Below are 10037 nucleotides of genomic sequence, written 5' to 3' on the forward strand. Positions count from 1 at the left end.
CCTTCCTCTCTTTCCGTTACTACCCCCTCTCCCTCTCAATTAAACCTCTTACATGTGGACCTGTTTGGGCCTAGTGTGGTATGTTCTGACGCGACCCGCCGTTCTAACACATCGTCAGTAATCATCAATAGGAGAGATTGGGTATCAGATGAAAGGTAAGCAAGGCCACGGCTGTGGGTTTATAAACCTCCCTGGAAAGTCCTTGCTGTGGCCTGTGAGAGATAGCTCAGCTGGTCCGGGTGCTTGCTGCTGAGGCAACCTGAGCTCCATCTCTGGGCCTCACATGATTCTCCCAAATTGTCCTCTGACCTTCACATGCATGCCATGGAACATATGTACCTACACATGCATCTCCAAATAGCAAATTTATAGATGAACACTAAGAGTCTTTTACTGAGTCACCTAGGTTTAATTGCAGTACTCTAGTGGCAGAGACAGTAGGATTGCTGTGACTTTGAGTCCCGCCTGGTCTGCATAGCAAGCTCCAGGTTAGCCAGGGCTGCATAGTGAGGCTCTGTCTTGGAAAAACAAACAAACAAGCAACCCCCCTCCAAACCAACTAAAGAACCTTATGAGTATGACCTTAGAAACTATAAATGAAGGTTAAATCCTGTCCTATTAGTGCCGGTTAATGAGCTTATTTATCTTGTTGCCTGGTAAGGGGTGTGTGTGTGTGTGTGTGTGTGCGTGTCTGTGTGTGTATCTGTGTGTCTGTGTGTCTGTGTGGTGTATGTATCGTATGTGTGCATGGTAAGGGGTATATGTGTGTGTGGTGTGTATATGTGTGTGATGTGGTATGTGTATGTGTGTGTTTTATGTGTGGTATCTGTGTGTGTGTGTGTTTTGTGGTGCATCTGTGTATGGTATCATTTATGGATGTGTGGTGTGTGTGTGCATGTGTGTGTGTGTATGTGTGTGTGCATGTGTATGTGTGTGGTATTTGGTGTGTGTGTGGTGTAGTATGTGTATGTGTGTGTTTGGTATGCAGTGTGTATGTGTGTGTTGTGTGTGTGGTGTGATTATATGTATGTACATATGGTATGTGGTATGTGTGCGTGCTCAAGAGTGTATGTGTGTGTATGTATGTGCATGTATATGTGTATATGGTATGTGTATGGTATATGTGGCATGGCATGTGTTTGTGTGTGTATGGTATACAGTGTATATGTGTGTTGTGTGGTACGTAAATGTGTGTGCATGTGTGGTATGTGCTGTGTGTTGTATGTAATGTGCATGTGTGTGGTGTAGGTGTGTGTGTGTGTGTGTGTGTGTGTGTGTGTGGTGTGCATGTGTGCATGTGTATGTTTCTGTTGGCCTATTTCTTTTCTGGGAGACCCAATGTTAGTTCAGTTAGGAGTATAGCTTTTCTTTCCTGTAACCATGTCTACAGGGCATCACCATGTTCTTATTGGTGCTGAGGCTGTTTTGTGGTTGTTCAGGCATCCTAACTGGCCCTGTGCTGTGGTATGCCAGATGAGCGCAGGACCGTAGCGTGGACACCAGCCACTCTCTCAGCTCTCCTTTTGCTTCCCCACTCTCTCTCTCTTTCCCATTTCTGTGTATTTTGCTTCCTCTCCGACTTTTTTCCATTCTGGAATCTTAGTCCCCTTCTTCAGTTGCCCTCTGTTCTCTTCCTCTTGGAGTCCACCCTCAGCCTCTCTTCTGAAGTTGGCTGACCTTGGCCCATGGGTCACTTTGCCAGACATCACGAGGCCTTTCCTGAAAAGCCACTTGGAGGTCTCTGTGCTTGCATGATGGGATTGTTTGGGGACTATTTTCTCAGTGGTTGATCTATCCAGGGGGACTATGTGGGTGTGGGTGAAGTATGTGCTTTCTGTGTGCAGCAGATGGTGCTAACCCCTAGTAGGACAGTAGCATGTTGGTGGGACTTCCCCCTTTGTTTCTTGAATCCCATTCTTGTTAGTGATGTGTGAGTGAGTGGCATAAGGGGCTCAAGTTCAAGCTTCCCCTGTAACTCATCTAGCATTTGCATAGCTATCTTCTGCCATATGGTATGGGTACAAGATGAATGGGAATTCGGGGGTCATATTGTACCTGAATTACATACACCACTATTGATCTCTGGGGAAGTCTGCTTGAGAGGCCAGAAGATGGTAGCTAAATTGACAATGTGTTTCTCCGAGGGGGAAGAGAGAGAAACATCTGCTTTTATAATAGTCTGCTTGTCTGGATAGCTATATGCCATTTGGTGTTCCAGAAGACTTTCAGCAAACATACTGGTACATTGTAATGACTCAGAACTTCCTGTTTTGTGATTTTTTTTAAAAAGAATGTCTTGGGAGGATGGTGATGCTCACAGAATTCTGGATTGTTTAAAGCTAGTCTCAGTCCCCAGGTTATCGCAGTGGAAGATTGATTAGGAAGCTCCATGGGATAGAAAACAGATGACGGGTCAGCCCACTGCTTTCCTCTTCTGTGCAGTGTTTGTTGACACTGTAGTGGGACACAATGAGCTTACTGTTAGAGAACCTAGGGCCAAGAGGTGCAGGGAGGTACTCTACAGGATGCAGAGAGCCCATCTAAGCTGTCTCTCTCTGCTTTACAAGCTCCTCTCCCAGAGGGCTTCCAACACTCAGACTACAGTAAAGAAGACTGGGGTCTGGAGATAGAATTCAGATGTGGATCGGCCCTCTGGTGATTTAGGTTCTGTGCCCCCTTCCAGAAAAAAGGAAAGGAAGAACAAAAGTAACAAAAAGAAGAAGAAAGAAGAAGAAGAAAGAAGAAGAAGAAGAAGAAGAAGAAGAAGAAGAAGAAGAAGAAGAAGAAGAAGAAGAAGAAGAAGAAAAGAAATACTGGGATGACTTGCCTAAGATGGATTGCCACAGATTTCATGAAGAATTTGAGGGACTGAAAAATTTCTGGGTGTCATTGGAGGATGGAATGATTTTTCTGCCACTTACAAGCAAAATCTGTATCTCCAGCATCTAATATTTGACTCAGAAGCATCAGATTTAAGAGTCTGGATATGGACATGTGTGTGTGTGTACATATGTATATATACATATACATATATATATATGTGTGTGTGTATGAATGTGTACATGGATGCAGATATGTATGTGTGCTATGTGCATGGTTATGGATATACATATATATGATGTATATGTTTATATGTGTATATATGTGTGTATGTGTATATATATATATATGTATATATATATGTGTGTGTTACATAGATTTACGCAGCCACTGTTTCCCAAGCTTTGGGAATTCTTCAGTTCATGATCATGTCTTGATCAAGTCTGGGTTAGCTCAACTTTAAAATGGAGAAGTTAGGCTAGAGTTTAGGAAAGACCTCTCTCCACACAGTCCTCTGTGATCAGAGGTTCATCTCTTCAGAGCTTGAGCCATCCCACCTGCAAAATGGATTCTTAAGTAGAATTTGTGCTCAGAGGGATGATGGGATCAGTAGATGCTAGACAACTAGTGAGGTGAGGGGGTGTTTTGTGCGAAGGATAGTGCCACTGAGTGCTATCATCTCGTATTGCAAGGAGTTTCTCGATTTTGACGGATTTTCATATGGTTTTATATTGAATATATTTGAATTTTCACGGCATTTAAATTATTCCCAGGCTGCTTCTAGGGAAATGAAAAGGAAGAAATAAGTGAGCAATGATGACGACTTGTGATATTTATTTACTCTTAATTCAAGCTGGGCTTGGACAGTCTTCTCCCTACCAGCCAAACCTTGTTGTGAAACTCAGTGACTTTGGAACTGGCGCTGAGCATGACAGTCAAAATGCTCTGCTGTGGAAAATGAAAGCAAAGGCCACTGACAGGGCCAGACAGAGCCTCGGATTTCTGCGTAATTAGCATGGGGTTTCCCAAAGTGTGGGCTGTAGACTAGAAGGGAGGATGGAGTGGTTTTAGTGGTTCATGGGCTGTGTACTCAGTAGCCTTGAACCCAGAAGTGACAGGCATTTCCCTTCAAGGGACTGTTCTTTCCAATAACTCAAAAAGATAAATGTGGCTTAGTTTCTGCCATTCAACAGAAAGGGAGGAGCTTTGCACGGTAACAGAAGTGAGCTAGATTTAATAATTAAAATAAATTCACTCTTCGCAAACAATACTGATTTGACATTTAAAATTACTCTTTTATAATTAGCTTGAGGGATGTTGGTCAGTAAGAAAAACCAGTAAATAGCTATAGTTCAGCGGATGAGGAGGAGGAGGAAGAGGAGGATGATGATGCAGAAATATTTGTGAAGAAACTATCAGGCTGAACAAAGCTTGGGAAACAGTGGCTGCAAATATCTATGTAATATATCTATATACATATATATCCACATATACACATCCACATATATGCATATATCCATTACCATATATATAACACAAATATGCATGTATACATCTATGCGTACATTCATGGACATATATACATCTACATCATATATAACATACATATATACATCCACATCCATATATATCCATATACATATATGTATACATATATAGATACACATATACATACATATATTATACAGACATTATTTTTTTTAAGAGCTAAAGTAGCGGCTTGAAGCCAAGACACTGAGTGGATGCTGTGGTCCTTCTGCAGGGACTTGGTGCTCTGCTGCTGCAGAGCTGCACAGAGCCCCCATCGGGGTTGACAGAAAGGACTTCATGTACTTTCAGAGATGCAGATGTTGGGGTCTCTCTAATCCCATGTGCGTCTGAAAGCTTCCCTCTTCCAGGCTCAGCAAAGTTTCACGAGGTTGAATTTGGGGGTAGAACATTTGGAATAGTGACAAGTGTGGCCTGAGAGAAAAAAAATGCCCCAAGCTGCCAGCTCCCCTGTGGGCACTGGACTGACCTCGGTGCCTCTGTGAAATGGCCACACCGTGCACACCCAGAAAACCTTGAGTCTGTTTATCCAGGTATTTTTTATTTTTTATTTATTTTTTGTTCCTGTGCACAGTTCTGTGTTTTGCTCTGGAATTCGTCTTTCCTTCACTCCTGGAGGCTCAGTAGATACTGACTTTGCGATGGTGTAGGTATTGTGACAAAAAGCTGATCTGAGTTTCCATCCCCAAAGAGAGAAGCCAGGTTTCTTTCTTCATCCTGTGGAGGTATCCGAGCCATGCTCACTCCATCTGTCAGCAGTGCTGGGACTATTCAAACAGCCATAGATGAGCAGTCTGGGACTCCTCCTACATCCTCCTTGCAGGACTTTCAGCAAGGACTGAGTTGGGTTTCAGGGGGAGCTGGCACTTGGCTGCTTTGATGGATGGTCAGGCAGCTCGGGCAGCTCAGACCACCAGCGGTGGCTGAGGTGGTGAAGTGTGTCCCTGTTAACACCATTCTGGGCAGTGAGCTGGAGAGGGAGCGAAGCCCAGGAAATGGACCTGTGCCGATGGTGGGAAGAATGACCCACAGCAAAGTTCACTGCTTTCCTTGGGCTACTCAGCCATCCCAGGGCTTAGAAAGAGTTGAGAATCTTAGCATGAGAGACCAGAGAGGTGCATAGACTCTCTACAAAGGTGTTACCTGCATGTGTGCTCTTGCAAAGGCACAGCTTTTCAATGCTGTCCTTAAGGATGCTTAACTGGGGTGTACTCAGTCAATAGAGTGCTTGGAAGGCAAAGCCCAGAGACCTGAGCTCTATCCTTAGAAGTCTTGTAGCAAAGCTAGGTGTGTGCTGGATAGAGCACATGCAATCCCAGCACCGGGTAGGCAGAAACAGGCAGCTCCCTGCTGCTCTCTGGCCACTTAGCCTAGGGGAGTCATGAGTCTAAGGCCAGTGAGATGCTTCGTCTCAAACTCTCAAGAAGGTGGATTACGTCTGAGGGATGTGACCTCTGACCTTGAATATGGGCACACCCACATCCCTACCTTGGAAACTCACCTCCTTGCTTGATGCCTGACGCAGGATGTCAGATGAAGGAGGGAGAGCCCAGACTAAGTGTAACAGTTTACCTGCACCCAACAGCCACTTTCTGATTGTACTGCCTGTGCCCCAGCATTAACTAGCTTGGTGCCTTACTTCCCCAGAGCCTCTACTACAGACCTTTGAATCTTCCCCAAAGTCCCAGACTCCTTGTTTACTCTTTGGAACCCTGATGGCCCACCCTTTCAGCATGGCCTCTGAACTCCATCGCCCTATGGAATGAGTGACTCCTTTCCTTGGGACCACAGGATGAGTTGTGTGTTCCCAGACAGTGCAAGTTAGTTGCCTGCTTCACTACACTATCGGCTTCACACACAGGACAGTGTCTCATTCACGATACAATCCACACCCTGTAAAGAAGGTTCCCCATGTATGCTAACTCTAGTAGAGTCTTTTAAACAATGATGAGTGTAACCTCTAGCGCCATAAAAATTAAACAAAAAAACCCTCAGAAGCAACAATGTGCAGTAAAAATTAATTTGAAAATTTTCCTTCCATATACTGGTAGTGAAGTACTTTGCTTTTATAGGTCTCCCCTGTGCTGTAAAACTCTTGAGCGTTCTAAAAATATTTTAAAAAGTAGGCATTTAGAACCTCTTTAATGAACTATTTCCAAATGTGGCTGAGATGTGTGAGATTTTTCCCTGCATCTGATGTAAGACCAGTGTTGGGAGATGAGGACTAAGAACTTTAGGGTTCTTGGCCCACAGATGGTCAGGTGTGCTGAAGGTCTATAGGTGGCAGGTGACACTGTTCTTGGGGAGACTGAGGGCAAGGTTGAGGTCCTTATGGGTAGTCTTCTTTGGAATTGAAAGCAAGCACTTCCTGAACCCTTGGGAACTAGCTCATGCATGCCTAACTCCTCCTAGACTTGAAATCTACAGTCCTGAGGGCTCCACCCCACTGGTGCTCCAATCACTGCACTGCTGAAGTCTGCAACCTGAAGGAATGACAGCTTTAGTCACCCTTCCCAGAACTGTCAATTAATTACTGTCCTTTCTTTGGATTTCTCAATGGTTTCTGTTTGTGAGTGCTCTTTGGTAAAGGGTGTCTCTCTTACAAGTGGACATCAAGAAGACAGAGTTTAGACTAAAAGCACACCAGGAACCAAGACTTAGAAAGAGGGTCCAGGGACCAAAAATGAACTATCAATTATTTCCTTTACTCCTAAGAGCTTAGCTTCACATGCTCCCACTAGAATGTGCTATTAGGAATTCAATATTACATTGCAATTCAGGTTGATTGTGATACTTGTTTTAATCTTTTCACATGAGTGCATATGTTGAAAATACCGGATGAGGAACAATTTTATACTCTACCTGAAAAAATGTGTTCATCTACAATCAAGTGACAACCTACAGTGTTAAATTAAGTTCAGTGCAAGAATTCATTGACACATTTCTTTCTATGCTTGGCTCATGCCAATGTGTATTGCATGCAGTATGGAAAAGCATTTGTTACTGTGTTAAAGAACATCCTTCCCTAGTGGTTTCAGGTGTGAGCATGTGAGTAGTGAGACTTCTAATAGCTGGTGGCCTGTCACTCCTACATCAGGTCTCTGAGGCTCAGTAAAGGCTAACACATAAAATGGCTTTCATGTCTTCCTTCAACCCTCACCGTGTAGTTTTTGTTGGGCCTTGTATGCCTCCTTTTACTAGAATCCACTCATAAAACTGTCAGTGAACCCTTTTACATTTTTGATTGCTGGAACTTGCTTTAAGCAGAGCTTAAAAGGGTTAACTGATTAGCCGCCCTTTAAGTTGCAGACATCAGCATCTTAGTGATGTATTGGACACTTGCACATCCCTTAGAAAGCAGAGTGATGAGTTGTGTGTGTGTGTTCACAACAGTTAAGGTATTTATGAAAACCTATTAAGAACCGAGAAAGCGAAATGCTTAACTTACTGGAACTTTGGGAATAGGAGAAACAGGGATGAGCTGCAACAGAGAAAGGGAAAGAAGTGTTAAAAATCACATGAGACTGTGAAAGAGAGAATAGTCACCCAGAATCTTCCAGGGCTCCAGCATTTCTGAGATAAACGTGTGAAAGGGGCACTATGAATCCTACTGCTGCAAGTCAGGTGTGCTTAAAGCATAAAGGTAAGGGAGGATGCTTAGCCCATAAGGCTCGAGCTTGCTGTCTTTGGAGGGAAAGGATGGCAAACCAGCCTCTGAGCTGCTGTCTGCGGTTCACCTCATGGGTGGGGGGAGAGGGACAGGCAGAGCGGTTCACCTCATGGGTAGGGGGATGTGAGGAACAGGCAGAGCGCCCCTGGAGAATTTCTAAGGTCTGCAGCTGGCCAACCTCTCCATTATCCACTTTAAGGGCAAATGCATGTTAAGGCAGCAAGATCCATCCTTTCTTCCTCCCCACACCCCTCCCATTAGGACTAGTTTTCTAATGGAGCCATCAAGAAATGTATGCAGACTAGTTTTGCCTTATACAGTATTGTGAGTGGAAATGCAAAGGGCCTTCAGGCTTAAAAGGTGGGGAGCTGGGCAACAATTGCTCAGATAGACAGCAGATGTTATAAAAACACAAGTTCAATGTCATTGGTCATCCAAATTCCTTCTGGCATTGTATACCACTCTTAACACCAAAAGGGGAAAGTCACAGGGAAATGTTACAAGGATTTTTTTTTTTTTTTGCTCTGTCACAATCATCATTTCCTCAGGTAAACTTATGAATAAGATGAGATTTGGGAAGAGCTCATAAACAGCTATTAGAGAAAAGTTACATACCAGGTATGGTTCGTGTGACACACGCCTAACCCCTGAGGTCAGTATGGCAGTTTCTGACGGGCAGTGTCTTTGAGAGTAAGTCTGAAATGTCTGACTTGATTTTGGAATCTGTGATTGCTGTTCCCTTGATGGGAATGATTACTGATTGCTGCTGGTCAGTTGCCTTGAGGTCTCAGATGGAAAGGAAGTTCATATTGCCAAATGTTTTTACTGGGTCCTAATGACAGATCACCTAAGAGCATCCTTCCTCAACAATTAACTTCAATTGAGAAGACCAGTAGAGCCCTTCTGAAGACATTTACGAGCAAGAGAGCGATTTGCAGGAAGACAGAATCTCAGCCTTTCAGATGAAAGAGGATAGCAGGGTTGGAGTCTTTCCTCCTGATACACTGCTTGTGTTTCCATTTCCAAAGCAGGGAAATGGATGCTTTTCACAGAAATGAGCCCCAACCCCAAAGCTCACACAATTACTAAAAACTTGGATTGCTTTATGGGCATCAACAAGTGAAGGCTATTATTAGGTGTATTTAATATGTAATAGGCAAAGCTTAGGATTCTGGAAGAAAGGAAAACGTGTGAGGACATCTTTATCCAGTGAAGAATGAGAGGAGGGGTGCTCGCTTTGGCAGCAATATACTAAAATTGGAATGATCGAGAGAAGATTAGCATGGCCCCTGCGCAAGGATGACACGCAAATTCGTGAAGCGTTCCATATTTAAAAAAAGAAAGAAAAAAAAAAGGAGAGAAGAGGGAGCAGGTTAGGAGATGCTTGACTCCCTCCCCTTCCCCATCTCTTCCCTTCCTCTCCCCCTCCCATTTCCTTATCCTCTCCCCTCCCCTCCCCTTCAGAGTGGTGTTTCTGAAGTGAGTATAAGAAAAAGAATCAGAGAATGAATACTTGGAGCACAGAGACTCCAGAAATTTTAAACAAATTTACAGGAAATGTGTTTTGTCTTAGGCTAGCCTCCAACTCCCTGTGTAGCTGAGGATGACTTTGAACTTCTGATCTGCCTTCCTCCTTTTCCCAGGTGCTACAATTACAGGCATGCTCCACCATGCCCAGTTCTCCGATGTTATAAATTGAACTCAGACTTTGTGCCTGCTAGGCAAGTACTCCACCTACTGAGCTACATTGTTAGAGCACAGCAATGCCATTTTTCTAGTCAATAACCATCATTATTAATTTGTTACTTGTCAATTATTTATAACCACATGTTGGCAACTGTGTGTCATTTAGCTCTTTACAGCCAAAAAGGCACCACCATGCTGTTTCCAAACGTCATATTTTTCTTCCTTCCTTTCCCCTCCCCTCCCTTCCCTCCCTTTCCCCTCCTCTCCCCTCCCCTCCCCTCCCTTTTCCTCCCTTCCCCTCCCCTTCCCTTCC

At 43.9% G+C, this 10037-nt stretch overlaps 1 protein-coding gene and 1 non-coding gene across 11 annotated transcripts in view; both read left to right on the forward strand.

The window, feature by feature from the left end:
- Positions 1–10037, forward strand: part of Mecom (MDS1 and EVI1 complex locus) — a 553659-nt gene that overhangs the window by 30473 nt on the left and 513149 nt on the right. The window lies entirely within an intron of this gene.
- On the forward strand, positions 9268–9372 carry LOC116095173. The gene has a single exon (XR_004120495.1). It is a non-coding gene; the product is annotated as a U6 spliceosomal RNA (small nuclear RNA).

This window comes from Mastomys coucha, unplaced genomic scaffold, assembly GCF_008632895.1.
Source record: "Mastomys coucha isolate ucsf_1 unplaced genomic scaffold, UCSF_Mcou_1 pScaffold17, whole genome shotgun sequence".
Classification (NCBI taxonomy): domain Eukaryota; kingdom Metazoa; phylum Chordata; class Mammalia; order Rodentia; family Muridae; genus Mastomys; species Mastomys coucha.